The following is a 16,338-nucleotide window of genomic DNA, read 5'->3' on the forward strand; positions in this document are numbered from 1 at the left end:
CCGAAAACGGTGCCAAATGTGGGACGCATGTCTAACCTCACCATCCTATCTTATTGCAGTATTAGCGAGAACCACGATTAATTTATCAAACCATAAGACGAAGCTGACTCGACTAGTGCATAGAGGCTACAAGAGGTTGTCAATCTCTCAAAAAACAACTAACAACTCGCATCTAACTCAGGCTACACTCAAGTGACTGAAATCACCAAAAGCCAATCGCTCGTCGGCAAACGATTCATATCTGTTACAGCATCAAATGACATCCAAATATAACGAAACTTCTAGGACAAGTTTATAAGACCTAAGCAGGCATGCTTATGGTGTCAAATCCCACTTTAGGTCAAGTTCCAAAATCACGATTATTAACAGTAGTGGACTTTTGACCCAGAATGTGTATCTAAATGCTTAGCAATGATGCCCCAATACCCTGCCTATGCTTAGTTTTCAATTTAAAAGTGTAAATTCCTAGTTATGATGATACTAGGCCACAGGCCGACGACACCAAAAGCTACGAAATATTGTGAACTGCTTACGTCAATGCGTAAAGCTCTTACCTGTGGTTGCAATGCAACAAACACAATCGCAATGTGACAACCGGGGAGGGAGTAGGAAGCGCGAGAAGGATAGGAGTGAGCACCGTTAGCTCACGCTGTGTAAATTCTTATCCAAAACTTATAAAAAACTTACAAAAATTGGCTTTTATACCTTAGCCAAGGTTTTTGGGTGGTCAAAACTAATAATCTGGAGTTCTACCAAAGCTCGGTAATGACTGGCTGATACAATCTGGAAGCTTGTAGCCCCGGCTCATTAATTATAGAGTTTATCCGAGAAAATAGGAGTTACAATATTCTCAATTTATCAAAATAATAAATGTTTTACAAGAGAACTCCGAAAAATGATGTCCGTGTTAGCTTGCTGCTAACACACTCACCAACACTTTTAGAGTGTTGAGGTCACATGCACCCACACTCTGGTCATGTGGTAGAGGAAAATCACATAGAGAGTGGATCCGTTTACGTGGGCACTCATTATTCCTCCACATTAGGCTCTAGGCCCTCAGGAGGAACCCAAGGTAGTACCGCTCAGGACCCACATATTGCGTCTAGTGACTCTTCCTCTAACTACGATGTCATGGAGGGTTACCTGGTGCCTAATCCTGATAGTTCAAGCCAAGACGGGCATGCCATGGGCCCACAATATGGGTCGAGCATGATTAGCTGCTTGAAGGAAACTTTTAGTAGAGCCATTCGCTCCAAACATGGAGCTAGCGATGTGAATGAAGGAGGTATGGAAGTAAATTTGCCATTCATGACCAACGTAGACCCCATGCTCCCGGAGAGTGTGCATGTGAATACTCCATTCATTGCACCCCTTGAGTCTTCAGGGCTATTCCCCTCTGAGGTTATACTACCTGATGGGAGAAGCCTTGCCGAAGTGCAAGAGGTTGAGCGATATATCATTGCGGCTAGGGAAAAGGAAATTGAGAGCCTACGCAAGGTAGAGCAACGAAGAGAGCTAAAATCAAAAGCCCCTATGTCAACATCCATTCTAGGAGAGCAATCAAGTGCTCCTAAATTAGCAACCACTAAGGGTAAACCCATAGAGAGCCACATTGCATCTAGTTCAAAGGACACCCCTAGCACCTCAATCCTAGATGGAGCATTCCTAAATGAGAATTGGGAGTACGAACTACAAATGGAACCCTATCACGTGGGTTGGTTAGATGCCCTACAATTAACATCGGGTGCTACTAGAGTAGAGAAGCAATAACAAAGAGTTCGTGATGTCATTCATGTAGGGTTATTGAGCTAGAAAGATAGAACAAAGGGATCCACATGCCTACAACGAGTCTCATGAGATTCTTGGATACAGGGAAGGCTAAGAACCCAACGTTATCGCATATGGAGAATCCCTCGGTAAGCCCAATGGATCCTCCATATTTTGTTTTGCCAGGGGTCTCAGTCCCTCCGGGGGATTCACCATGGAAAACTTACCTCACCACATAAGTGCAAGGGAGGGGGGTTTTTTAACAAGTTACATAAGCATATAAGTTAGGGGCAGGCCTCAAATAATTTATCTCCTAAGCTTAAAAATAAGGGAGGGGGTATCATATTTATTGGGGGGGAGGAGAAGTGAGAAAAGGAAAAAATGAGAGGAAGTTTTTGTGTTCAAAATCATGGCTTCCCAAAAGAGCCTTCCCTCAGGTTATTCAGATAGGTAAGCCCGGAACGGAATAGCTACAAAGATACATGCAAGAACTAAAACTTCTTTATATCAATCACTTGTTTTGTGAGTATAGCTCGACTATTGAGGGATGAAAGCTACAAAGAGTTTGTATATATGCAAATTTACACAGAGAACCTAGCACAACTTTATAACCATGTTTTTTGAGTAATTTAGATGGGTCAAAATTGAACGAGGCAGGCTGAACAGGCACAGTTTGAAAGTCAAACTAAGACACATAGAGCGTACATGTATCTATCAACAAAAGTGGTTCCTTAGTACATTTTCAGTCACTATGCTACACGCTCTTTGACTAGATTTACTCAGTTAGATCATGTGAGACCTAAATTTTATATGTAAGATAGGGGTATAATATATTTTCGATTGATTGTCGTATAAGCCTAGAAAGGGGGGTCATATTTCCTAATATGAATCGTATATAGGGGTTTTATCAAAGTTGTCTGCTCGTAGGTGGCATCCCGTTTTGTATATAGAGTGAATCCCCCGAGGTCTCAGTAAAATCTGAGCCCACAAGTGATAGCTTTACCTTTCCAAGTCTAGCTCATCTTTCTCTTGATGACACCATGGCTACCATGCCTACCCCAGTGATGGGCATTCCAAGGAACACTCCATGGACCTCATTTGTTAGTAAAGCACCACTACATGGTAGCTCAATGCCTGCATTAGTACCTACAAGTGTGAACCAATCATATACACCTATGGGTCCTCGTGCTCATCTAGCTCCTACCCCTCCCATTGTTTCAACAACTTATGCCCCACGACCGCAATATCCAAGCCTTTATGAGACCATACCGGCTAGCGTTAGCATATCACATCCAATGTCTACTAGGCCCGAGGCCACACATATGAACTTTGGGCCACCACATGACACAACACCTACCAAACTTGGAACCCAAGGGCTTCCTATACACCAAGCCCAATGCCAATACCGGTTGATCAAGCTATCGGTTGATCTATTGCTGATTATATGTGCAACACACCTAATAGGGAGCCTAGAAGTAAGGCAGTACAAATAGCCAAGCTCACACAAAAATTTAGTGGAGACGAGGATGTGAGGAAGAATATCAAAGTGTTTGAACAAATATGTGATTCTCTAGGAGAACACAATGACCTGCATAATAGTAGCATAATTCTTTAAGCCTAACCTTAAGTGCAATGGCAGGGAATTGGTATAGAACCCTAAGGGTGGAAGAAAAAACGATTTACCCTACTCTTAGGAGACTGTTCTTGAAAGAATACATACAAGAGGGAGTGCTTTGGGGTGTAGCATCTCAGTTCCAGAAATCCCAACGAGAGAAAAGAGAGTTTGTGAGAGACTTTATTAGTCGCTTGAAGCATTTGAATTCTCGTTGCAATTCATAATAACCAATTTCTTGATAGATTCATTAGGGGATTATGACATGAGGATATCTACAATGGCCTAGTCATTAGAGGAATCACCACTTGGAAAGCGGTCACCACCAATGCGATCAAATTGGAGGATAACTTAATGATTCAAGGAGAAGGAGTGTTTGCTGAGCCTAAATCTACTAGCTCGCAAGCATCGCGGCATGAGCCAATGACCTAAAGCCTATTGCTAAAGATCCAATGATATCTGAGATGACTTTAGTAGATCTCACCAAAGCCATTCAAGGTAGTCTTAGAGACAATCGTGCTCCACAAAACAACCATATGTATCCAAGAAGGGAGCAACAATGGTGCTCAGTTTGCTATGGTCCGCATAGTACCATTGAATTCCCTACCTTTAAAGTAAAATTTAATAGGAGTTGCAATGCCTATGGAAGATATGGTCGCCAAGCTAAGGATTGCATAGTATTTAAACGCGCGATGGCCAATGGACCAATCTTAGCATGGACGAACACACCTTGAGTGCCTGCATTGATGTTGGACCCACCTCTTGAACAAACATCACAACACATGATCCCTAGGGCCCAAAATGTTGTTCAAACAACACCCTTACCACCTCCAATGCTAGGACCGCAACCCCCACATCCGAGAATCACTTTTGTAAATCAAGTGGGTTGTGAGACATCTATTGCTTGCTTGGAAGGCTATGAGAAAGATATAGACCCTAATATTTCCTATGGGATTGATGCACTTGAAGAAATTCCACAATACTACATGGAGGACTATTGGGGACAAGTCAAACATGTCTATCAAGTAGTTGCACTTGCTGCAAGAGGCCAAAATATCAATTATACTGCCAAGAGACCACCTCTTCAATGCTACAAGTGTGGGGTCCTACATCGTATAACTGAATGTCCTATTAGATTACAAAATAATGACACACTGATGCAAACCAAGCAAGCGAGCACATCCACAATGCCGATACTCATGTGTAATCAATATGGAATAGATCATTTGATTGCCCAATGCCCTAATAATCAAAATGCACCAAAGATAATTCCATTGAATTTAACTGAGGTTATTGAGGAGCCATCACAACGTACACCTGTGGTATCAGTAAATGTACTCACACGATCGATGCTCCAAAACAAAATTATATCCTTGAAGAAAGAGACATGGCATCAATTACCCAATCTTAGAAGAAGAAGAAAACACGAAGGAAGAGATCGCAAAAAGCAGCGAAGTCAGACCCCAGACCCCAGTTCAAAGACCAACATAGGGACTAGTGACGACCCCGTATATATGAATGACGTTGAAGAGGATTCTGATTCAGGTGAAACCATGGAGACCAAAACGACCACTAGGAAAGAAACCAACAAGTAATATCATCATGAGCCACAATGGCCAGGACCCAAGGAGAAGATAGGAACTTACCCAAATCCCATAGAGGAGATCGAGCGAGTCAAGCAATTGAGGAGTTTGGTAGAAGAGATACAAAGGGATCTAGAGCCAGCACCTAGGCAGATCCAGATTACCGACACAGTGTTCCCTATGCAAAAGCAACCTCACAAAGTCCATAGACCACTAGCCATACCTAGTGTCATCCACCAAGAAGAAAGTGACTTAAAGTCATGGGAAAGTGGGCGTACAAACTTCTTGTTGGAGAGAATGTTTACAGAGGGACTACCTGACCCTATCGAAGAAAAGGAGATCCCATCTTCTCCACGTCAAGGGACTGAAGCCCAAAAGGTGTCGTTAAATATTGCCAAATTAATGGATTTCATGGCTTCAAAAGTTAGAACCACCATCATGTGCAAACAATATCAAGATGCCGAGCTATTCTTAGCTCTTCGAGCTTTCCTCAATGGAGAACTGAAAAGTTGGGCTACCACAATTCGCACAGATGGATGGAGCTATGGAGATGCCAATAGAGGAGGAACACTTAGATCCACAACCCAACCTAGATGAGAACTCTGTTGTAGAAATACCTGTTAACAAGTTGGGACAATACTTTGAAGGCGATGAATCCAATGCAACCATACCAATCACTAGTAAGGGATTAACTATGAAGGGAATCCTTGATGGTGGCACTGGGGTTAGCATTGTGACTAAAAATTGATGGGAAACTATGGGAAGACCTCACCGTGGGACTACAAACATAGTGGTAAAGATGGCCAATGGGACTATTGTTAAACCTATTGGAATGCTAGAGGATCTCAAGATCAAGGTCTTTGGACACAAAATAAGGAATACCTTCATTGTTATGGATTTCTCCAAGCACACTATGTCATCTGAGATGATTTTAGGACGTCCGTTCATGAGGGAAGCAAAAATGGTACATGACTAGTCTAAAAACCATGTCTACTTGCAATTCCAAGACTTTTCCATTCGAGTGGATCTTGTAACTGGTCAAGCACACCCTCTAGGAAACATATTTATAATTGATCATAGATATGGCACCACAGTTCACTCGGCCCCATTGCAGTTATTGTTACACATGTAAAATGGACACTGACGTTGGTGAAGATTCTCCTTATATGGATGTTCTACTTGGGATGACTGAGTTTGACAATGTAGTTTGGGTCCACCTAGCAACAACCATAGACACTTGGGGCAATACAGAGACGACCTCAAGGGGGATGAAATGCCACAACTTGTACCCTTAAATATGACAGGGGCGATGCATATAGCTTCCGATGACCTACAAGATGAAGACTTGAGGGACATTGGAACTAGTAGTGTCTCACAAGACTAAGTCAGAATCATCAATTGAACTTGATTGTGAGGATGAGGAATCTGAGTTAAATCTTAGTGCAAATGTGGGGACAAACCATTCAGGGCCCAGTGGTACCTTAGATGACAATCTATTCTAGTGACTCTTCATTAGAGATTGGCTGTAATTGAAAATTAGACAAGAAGAATAAGAGATATAAGAGGTGCACTTCTGTCGATTATGACCAGGGGGTTGTATCTCAAGACTTTTTGGTCATGCCTGCTGAAACTATGAAAGGTAATATAACACCTAGGACGCACGTGGATGATAGCGGCCAAATGTAGTATTGATTAGGGAACAGGGAGTGTCACAATGTAGAAACCAACTCTTAGCCTTGTCACTCAAGCCAAGGTCCCTGAAACCTCCTGAGGAAATAAAACCCAAAATAGTGCATGTCAAGGAGGTTGAATCATATGTCCCTATAGCCCAAATCTCTAGAGTTTCAACTTTTGTAGTTGAAACAAAGCTTGGGACACACAAGGTGCATCCTAATATAACAAAGAAAACATACAAATGGTCCCTAAATCTTCTTTAGCGACCATGGATGATGCTAAAAAACAGGAGCCTTGTAAGAAAACCCCACTCGCTCCCAGAAATGTAAGAAAACATTGCGTTGGATTCCTAAATGACTATTGGAAGCCCAAGGCTACTATCAAGGAAATGATTGAATCTTGGTGCCAAAACGTAAATTGTATTCTTACCTGTCACCTGACCCATGTGAGTCAAATCATGTGACGATAAAGCCGATTGAAGATAGTGGGAAAGGAAAGATCACAGAACACTATACACTTGATCCGGAGCTAGTTTGGGTAACCAAGCAAGAAAGGCTGGTTTCGCTCAGCTCAACCATAGAAAAAAGGAATGTAGCTTCTTGCTCTTCATGTAGTTCATATTTGGAAATAGAAGCTTCGACACAACCTCTACCTACCATTGTACATATCCATACAAACAAGAAAGAGTTTTCACCTCCCGTTGCAAGTACACCACCTACAACAACATTGCAAATAAAATCATGGAAGAGTACCTTACCACCCTTACAACTAGATGAAATTCCCAGGGCGGTCAACAACTATTGGTCAAAGTCTTCACCCATGACAACTTGGAACAATTGGTTTCAAAAGATGACGACATCATTCCAAAAGGTATGATCTACCCAAGGAAGGGGGGAGTGTTTGCTGACATCCATCATTCACTTGCTCCCCTCTTAACCTTCCTCTCTGACCTCTCAATCTTCCAATCTTAGGGAACGTATATAAATAGCCTTATACTCACAAAACAAAAATAAAAAAGTAAAAGAGCAAGAGCCACCAAACAAAAATCTGGAAACCTACTAGTTCAATACCTGACCCAAAATCATAAAAACACATTATGCACAAGGACACGACCTTTTCACATGACCCTTATAATATTTTCACTCTAACCATCATCTATCTATGTGTACAAATATGGCTAGTATGCTAGAGTCATCCACTCCTACCTTGGGTGAGAGGTACCCACTTTACTTTTCACAAATGTTTCACATAGTCTACCCCGTGCTTGCCTACGAATGGGATTTTGTAGATACACTAGAGTGTGAGAGGAATTTTGAGGAGTCTGAATGGCTGATACGTATCTTGACCACGATTGATTCATACTTAGTAGAGGACGTCTCTCCGATTGCACAAACTTACCCTCTTGACCAAGATGACTATAGATCTTCTTAGTGAACATTTGTGCCTCTAACGATGAGGAAGAGTTACATGATTACACAGATGTCACATATGGTCTCACAGATGATGACTTTGTTTTTCTTGATGATGATGAGGATAGGGGTTTAGTCTTAGGGTTACCTCCGCATCTCTACAATATCATGTTCCCTTGATTCTCTCGGGGGGGGGGGTGTGCAAATAACTACGTTAGGGTTCCTTTGTTAAGTATGGAGCCTTATTTACCCCTTGTAATTTTTGTGTTAAAAACGCACATTTGTAAGGCCCCCATTATGAGGAGAAGGCATCATGCTTGAAGAAAAATAACTCGCCACCGGAAACCAAAATTATCAAGCCCAGTCTGTAGCCTATTTGCTGGAGCAGCAGTATCTTGGAGGTCATGTCTTTATATTTGCTAGAGCAGCAGTATCTTAGAGGTCATCTCTTCAAGATTTTACGTCGTCTTCCACTACGGAAGCAGAGTACGTTGCATTGTCGAATGCAAGTAAAGAGGCTATATGGTTATCTCACTTGGTCAGATATCTTGGCATCGATGAGACTCCAGTGATATATTGTGATAGTCAGAGTGCTCTTGCATTGGCAAGGAATCCCATGTTTCACTCCAAATCGAAACACATTGAAGTCAGGTATCATCTCGTGAGAGATTTCTTGGCCAAAAAGCTCATTGATTTGGTCAAGGTACACACTAACGACAACCCAACAGATGCTTTGACAAAAAGGCCTAGCTTTGCAGCGGTTTACACATTGCAATGAGTTGATGGGTATAGGTTGAAGCCACTAGATTGCTTCATGGTTATACATACCAAGTCACTTGGGCTGCATTGGCCTTCAAGTGGGAGTTTGTTGGGATTCGGTCCAATTGGCCGAACATCCCACTTACTACTAACCCATCTACTAACTTAACCATGTATACACTTAATCTTTAATACAACAGAATAAGGAGCTGCAACAGGATAATGTTGCTATGTGCTCCACCCAAAGCAGCTCTCTCTCTCTCTCTCTCTCTCTCTCTCTCTCTCTCTCTCTCTCTCTCTCTCTCTCTCTCTCTCTCTCTCTCTCTCTCGCACTTGCACTTGCACTCGCACACGCTTTCCATAGCACCTTCGTAAAGAAGAGCTTGTATGGTTTAAAGCAAGCATCAAGACAATGGTACTTGAAGTTTGATCGATGGATGTTGGATCATGGATTCACAAGATGCAACTTGGATCATTGCGTCTACACGAAGAATTTAAGAGATGGGAAGCTCATCATCATAATGTTGTATGTTGATGACATGTTGATTGCAAGTGCTAACATGCAGGACATCAAAGACCTAAAAAAGGAGCTGTCTCAATCTTTTTCAATGAAAGATTTAGGTGTTGCAAAGAGGATACTCGGTATGAAAATATATGGGGAGATGACGAAGAAGACAATGAATCTATCCCAAGAAGATTACATCAAGAAGGTACTAGAAAGGTTTGCAATGCAAAATGCAAAACCAGTTTCTACACCTTTGGCTAGTCACTTTAAACTAACCAAGGATATGTGTCCAAAGACGCAAGAGGAGATAGCCTATATGTCTAAAGTTCCATATGCTGCAGTGGTAGATTCTCTAATGTATGCTATGGTTTGGACAAGGCCAGATATTGCACATGGAGTGGGAGTTGTAAGTAGGTTCATGGACAACCCAGGTAAAGAACACTGGAAAACTATGAAGTGCATACTTAGGTATCTAAAAGGGACAACAACAAATGCTTTGTATTTTGGAGGAACTGATATTTTTCTAGAAGGGTATGCTGATGCAGATATGGCAGGTGACAAAGATACTCGAAGGAGCACTACTGGCTATGTCTTCACGGGGTTGGAGGCACAACAGTAAGTTGGGCTTCAAAGCTGCAAAAAGTGGTCTCAATTTCTACCACGGAAGCAGAGTATGTAGCAATGACGGAGGCAAGCAAAGAAATTCTGTGGCTACACCGATTCTTAGAAGAGCTTGGATTCAAACAAGACAATTGTGTCTTGTACAGTGATAGCCAAAGCGCTATCCATCTTGCGAAGAACTCAGTCTTTCATTCAAGGACAAATCACATTGAGTGAGATATCACTTCATACACACTCTTTTGGGAGAGGGATAGCTAAAGCTAGGAAAGGTGCACACAAGTGAAAATTCGGCAAACATGTTTACAAAGGTGGTCAACAAGGAGAAGTTGAGATTTTGCTCATCTTCAATCGGCATTCAAGGATAAGAAGCCAGGATGAAAAGCAGTCACATGTTTGGCTTGGAGATCAGTCTCCAAGTGGGAGATTGTTAAGTATGGAGCTTGATTTACCCCTTGTAATTTTTTGTGTTAAAAATGTACATTTTAAGGCCCCCATTATGAGGAGAAGCCATCGTGCGTGAAGAAAAATAACTCACCGAAAATAAAATCACTTGTCGAAAACCAAAATTTTCACGCCCAGTCTCGTGCCTAAAGCTCCACAGTATCATGTTCCCTTGATTCTCGGGGGGGGGGGGGGGGGGGGGGGGTGCAAATAACTACGTTAGGGTTCCTTTGTTAAGTATGGAGCCTGATTTACCCCTTGTAATTTTTTTTTGTTACAAACACGCATTTGTAAGGCCCCCATTATGAGGAGAAGCCATCGTGCGTGAAGAAAAATAACTCGTCGGAAACCAAAATTTTCACCACCGGAATATTCCTTTTTTACCAAAATATTATGGCCGGACAACGGTTGAAAAGTGGTTGGAAAACGATCAGTCGATTGGCCGGTTGGCCGGTGGCCGGTGGTCGGAAGTCAATGGCCGGTGACCGGTGACCGAATTCAAAAGCGGACTTGTCTTCTCAAGGACGGCCACACATGGGCGGATTGGAGGGTCTGACTTGGACTTATCTACATAAGAGCGGCTACACATGGCTGCATCTCATGAGAGAAGGTAGCCCTTTTGGCCTATAAAAGGAAGCCATTTCTACACACATTTCATAGTGTGAAGTTGATGCAGCAAGGTGGGTGTGAGGTGGTGAGAGTGAAGCAAGGTGGGAGCTCCAAAACGGTATAATGCCTTTGTAACCTACTTCTTGTTTTGAAGTACTAAATCCATTGTGGCTGCTTTCTCGTGAACGTAGAGCACTTTGGGTGAACCACGTATATCGTGTGTACTCTCTCTCTCTCTCTCTCTCTCTCTCTCTCTCTCTCTCTCTCTCTCTCTCTCTCTCTCTCTCTACTCTATAATCTCTTGTGTGTGAAATATATCTCTCTCCATTAAGTAATCTACTCAAATATCTATTTAGCTATGTCATATTTCCTGACAACAACTGATATGAGATCAAGGTTTTCTCGTAGCTAAATTATCTCAATGAAAGGATTCCTTGAATTGAGTAGGAGTTATGGCGGAGGAAGGGAAGCTCAAGATTGAGAGTTCAACGGCAAAAACTACCAACATTGGAAGATGCAGATTGATGACTATCTCTACCAGAAGGACCTCTATTTGCCACGAGGCGGTCTTGCAAAGAAGCCCGCAACAATGGTAGATGAAGCATGGATTGTCCTTGATCGAAAGGCATTGGAAGCAATCCGGTTAATCTTGGCATCAATGGTGGCCTTCAATGTTTTGGAGATGAAGACCACGGAGGATGTGATGAAGTCACTTGACGACTTCTGCGAGAAACCATCGGCATTCAACAAGGTATTTCTTATGAAGCGCTTGTTCAATCTAAAGATGGCAGAGAATGGTTCAGTTGCAGAACACCTAAATGACTTTAACACAAATATAAGTCGACTTTGATCGGTGAAAATCAATTTCTATAACGAAGTGCGAGCTCTCCTTATACTATCATCTCTACTGGCGGATAGTTGGGACAACCTTGTGATGGCTGTAAGTAGTTCTATTTCTGGCACAAATACTCCTAAGTTTGATGATGTTGTGGGTGTTCTCCTAAGCAAGGAAATACAAAGGAGAAGCACAGGAGAATCATTAAGTGCTGCACTGTCAGTGGAAACAAGAGGAAGGCCTAAGGAGAGGTTCAAAAACCAAAAGGGTCATGTCGCTCAAGGCGGAGCAAGTCACGCACAAAGTCAGTTCTTGAATGTTGGAACTGCGGCAAGAAGGGCCATGTCAAGAAGGATTGCTGGTCCAAGAAGAAGAAGGAGACAGAGTCTCAAGACAACAAGACAACATCGGAGGCCAATGTGGCAGGTAAAGTAGAGCAAGATTCTCTAATTCTCTCATTAGACAATGTATCTAATTCATGGATAGTAGATTCCGGGGCTTCATTCCATGCGACACCACCCAAGCAACATTTCTAAGATTACACCAAGGGTAATTTTGGGTATGTATACTTGGGAGATGATGAACCTTTTGAGATTGTCAGCAAAGGTACAGTTTCTGTCAAAACTACTAACGAAAATGAATGGAAGCTTAAAGATGTCAGGCATGTTCCTTTTCTTTGGGAAAATTTGATCTCTACAGGACAATTGGACGATGAAGGTCACAATATTGTACTCGGAAACAAACGGTGGAAGATCTCAAAGGGATCTTTGGTGGTTGCCAAGGGAGAAAAGGTCAGTACACTTTACTTGTGTACTATCAGCACGCAACCTTCAGCTTGTACAGCAACTACATAAGTTGACAGTGCGGTGTGGCACTACCGGCTTGGGCATATGAGTGCCAAAGGAATGCAAATCCTTCAAATAAAGAAGCTTCTACCAGGTTTGAAAGAAGTGGACTTAGAGTTCTGTGAAGATTGTGTATATGGTAAACAAAAGAGGATAAATTTTCAAAAATCAAGAAATGAAAGAAAAAATAAAAAACTTGAGTTGGTTCATTCTGATGTTTGGGGTCCTGCAAGTACACCATCACTTGGTGGCTCATTGTACTATGTAACATTCATAGACGATGCGACTAAAAAAACATGGGTTTATGTCATGAAGAATAAGTCCAATGTGTGTTCCATATTTCAAAGGTGAAAAGCCTTTGTGGAGAATGAAGCAGGTACCAAGGTTAAGTGCCTCAGATCCGACAATGGAGGCGAATATTGTAGTCAAGCTTTTGAAATCTTTTGTGCTAGCAATGGTATTTGGAGGCAAAGGAAAATCCCAAGAACACCTCAACAAAATGGGATTTTGGAAAGGATGAACAAGAAAATCATGGAGTGAGCACGAAGCATGAGGCTGCATGCAGGCCTACCGCTTGAGCTTTGGGTGGAAGCAGTGAGTACTTCTGTGTACATAATCAATCGATCACCCTCAACGGCATTGGATGTGGGAGTTCCAGAGGAAGCATGGATAGGTAAACCGGTGAACTATTCATTTCTCAAAGTGTTTGGGTGTGAGGCTTTCATGCACATTGATAGAAGTCTAAGGTCAAAGCTAGATGCAAAGTCCAAAAAGTGTTTCTTCATTGGCTATGGAGAAGGTGACTTTGGGTATCGCCTATGGAATCCTGAAGATGGTAAAATCTTTAGAAGTAGGGATGTAATTTTCAATGAACAAAATATGCACAAAGATTACTTGAAAAGAAAACAAACAAAAGAAACACGTGATGAGTACATGGATCTTGAGGACGGTGAAGACTCAAGGACTGCAAACGGTGACAATGTGCAACAACTTCAACCAAATGAGGAGCCTCAACCTATTCCCCTAAGATCTACAAGAGCAAGTAGACCTCCAGAAAGGTTTGTTCCTTCCTTGAACCATCTCTTGATCTCAGATTCTAGAGAGCCAAAATCATATGAAGAAGCTATGCAACACGAATCCAAAGAAGAATGGATGAAGAGCATGCAAGTGGAGATGGACTCACTACATCGCAACCAAACATGGGAATTGGTTAGTTGCCTAAAGCTAAGTGGGCACTTCAAAACAAATGGATGCACAAGCTGAAGGAAGAAGAAGGTGGGAAGAAAAGGTACAAGTGTAGGCTTGTAGTAAAAGGGTTTTCTCAAAAGAAAGATATTGACTTCAATGAAATATTTTATCATGTTGTAAAAATGAACTCAATTAGGCTTGTCTTAAAAAAGCCTTGTGGTTGCTCATGATTTAAATCTCGAGCAAATGTATATAAATACGGCATTCCCTCACGGTGACTTAGAGGAGGAAATCTACATGCTTCAACCAAACGGGTATGAAGTAGGTAAGGAGAAAATGGTTTGCAGATTAAAGTGTTGGGATTCAGGCCAACTGGCCGGACATCTCACTTACTACTAACCCATCTACTAACTTAACCATGTATACACTTATTCTTTAATACAACAGAATAAGGAGTTGCAACAAGATAACGTTGCTATGCACTCCACCCAAAGCAGGTCTCTCTCTCTCTCTCTCTCTCTCTCTCTCTCTCTCTCTCTCTCTCTCTCTCTCTCTCTCTCTCTTGCACTCGCACACACTTTCCGCGGCACCTTCAACTAGTATCAGAGCAGGGTTTGTGCTTGCCGTTTTTGTGTCCACGTACGTGCACACTTTCAGAAGTGCAAACAAATTTCCGATTTTGGCATCGGCAAATTCAACGTTTTGAGAGCGTTTCCACTAGGCGTCTTGGGGTTTTACCCCCATTTTGAAGCTATTTGTGCAGTCGAAAGCTTCATCCGAGCTACGCTTCAAGAGTTGTATTTTTCAACTCCACTTTTGCTACATCTACAAGTACAGGTACAGGACACAGGTGCAGGTTTTTCAGAGACTATTTTGGGATGGTATATAGACGTTTTATGGCTATTATGTGCTATTGAGACGGTGTTTATGGGCTGATTAGGAGCACTTTTCGGCATTGACATTGTCTCGGATTTTTCAGGCATCCATCTTCTCACAGGTTCTTGCATACATAAAGGACATCCAAGTTTCTTACAGGTTACGGTGTTTAGCATCAGCACAAATTTCAGTGGGAGTATTTGATGTGGATATGCATCATTTTGGCACTTTTGATAGTGCTTGAGCTCTTTTGAGAGCGGTTTTACTCCCCACACGGATTTGTTTACTGCTTGCACATTTTGTTTGGCGCATGTTTGAGCGCGTGTACTGCACCTTGCAATATTGTTGACAGTGGATGTACGTTAAGTTGCGGAAACTGCCATATGTATCTTTTGTGGAGCCGATTTGGCTTGTTTCTGGCACTCCCGATCGTTTCTGAGACTTGGTTTGGAGGCCCTTTCTGAGACTGGGCTGGTTTCTTGTCTACATAATCTTTTGTGAGGGTCGATAGCGTGAGGTTTTCTTGAGTTGGGGGATTCTCGAATGTTGAGATCCTTTTGGTGATACAGGTTGTTGGGGAGGGCTAGGTGCATTTGATGCCGTGTTGGCAGTCTTGGGTCAGCTTTTGACTTTTTATGCACAGTTAGTGGTTGATGCGCCTATCTTATGCTCTGAGAGCATTACTTTTTATGCGTTACTAATCTCTTGTGAAAGTTTTGGATTGAGATTCTATCAGGCTTTTTTAGGAAAACTCTTCCAAATTTTTCCCAGAATTACCAGTGTTTATCATCATATTATCTTTAGCTTGCAGCCATGTCATCTAGCAGTGAAAAGGATATTTACAATATTCGAAAATTTGATGGGACGAATTTTGCTATCTGGAAAGAGTAGATTCAAGATGTTCTTATACAAAAAGGCCAGCTGGATCCTATCATGGAGCACCCAGAGGGCGAGTATACAAATGTTGATTGGGAGAAACTTGATGCTAAGGCCAAATCTATCCTCCGTTTTCATTTGACCGAATCTGTGTACTTTACTAGAGTCGGAGAAAGAACTGCTAGAGATGTACGGGATAAGTTGTGTTCTAGTTATGAGAACAAAAGTGCCACTAATAAGATTTTCTTGATGAAGAAGTTGTTTGACCTTCATATGAAGGAAGAGGGCACTATTTCTACTCACATTAATGAGTTCAATATCATTTTCACTCAGTTGACCACTTAGGGTTTGGTCTTCAAGGAGGAAATCAAATGTATCTTCTTGCTATGCAGTTTACCCTCGTCTTGGGATATGTTATGTACTGCGATTAGCAACTCGGCACCTGGTACCGGTCAAGTGTATAATGACGTCCTTGGAAGTCTGTTTAGCGTGGAGATTTGCAGGAAGTCTCTCGAAGGCAAGAAGGATGGTGATGCGTATGTTTCTAGTGATAGACAGAGGGGTCACACTCAAAGTCATGCCAAAAGCAAGGAACGTGGGGGCTCATGCAGTAAGTCTCGAGGTTATATGTTTAATGTCGAGTGCTATCACTACCATAAAAAAGGGCATGTGAAGAAGGATTGCAGGAAATGGCAGCAAAGCAAGAAGGATAAACAATTCGGTAAAACTTCTAAGTTT

The sequence above is a fragment of the Adiantum capillus-veneris genome, chromosome 25 (assembly GCF_014529385.1).
Source record: "Adiantum capillus-veneris isolate H3 chromosome 25, ASM1452938v2, whole genome shotgun sequence".
NCBI classification, from domain to species: Eukaryota; Viridiplantae; Streptophyta; class Polypodiopsida; order Polypodiales; family Pteridaceae; genus Adiantum; species Adiantum capillus-veneris.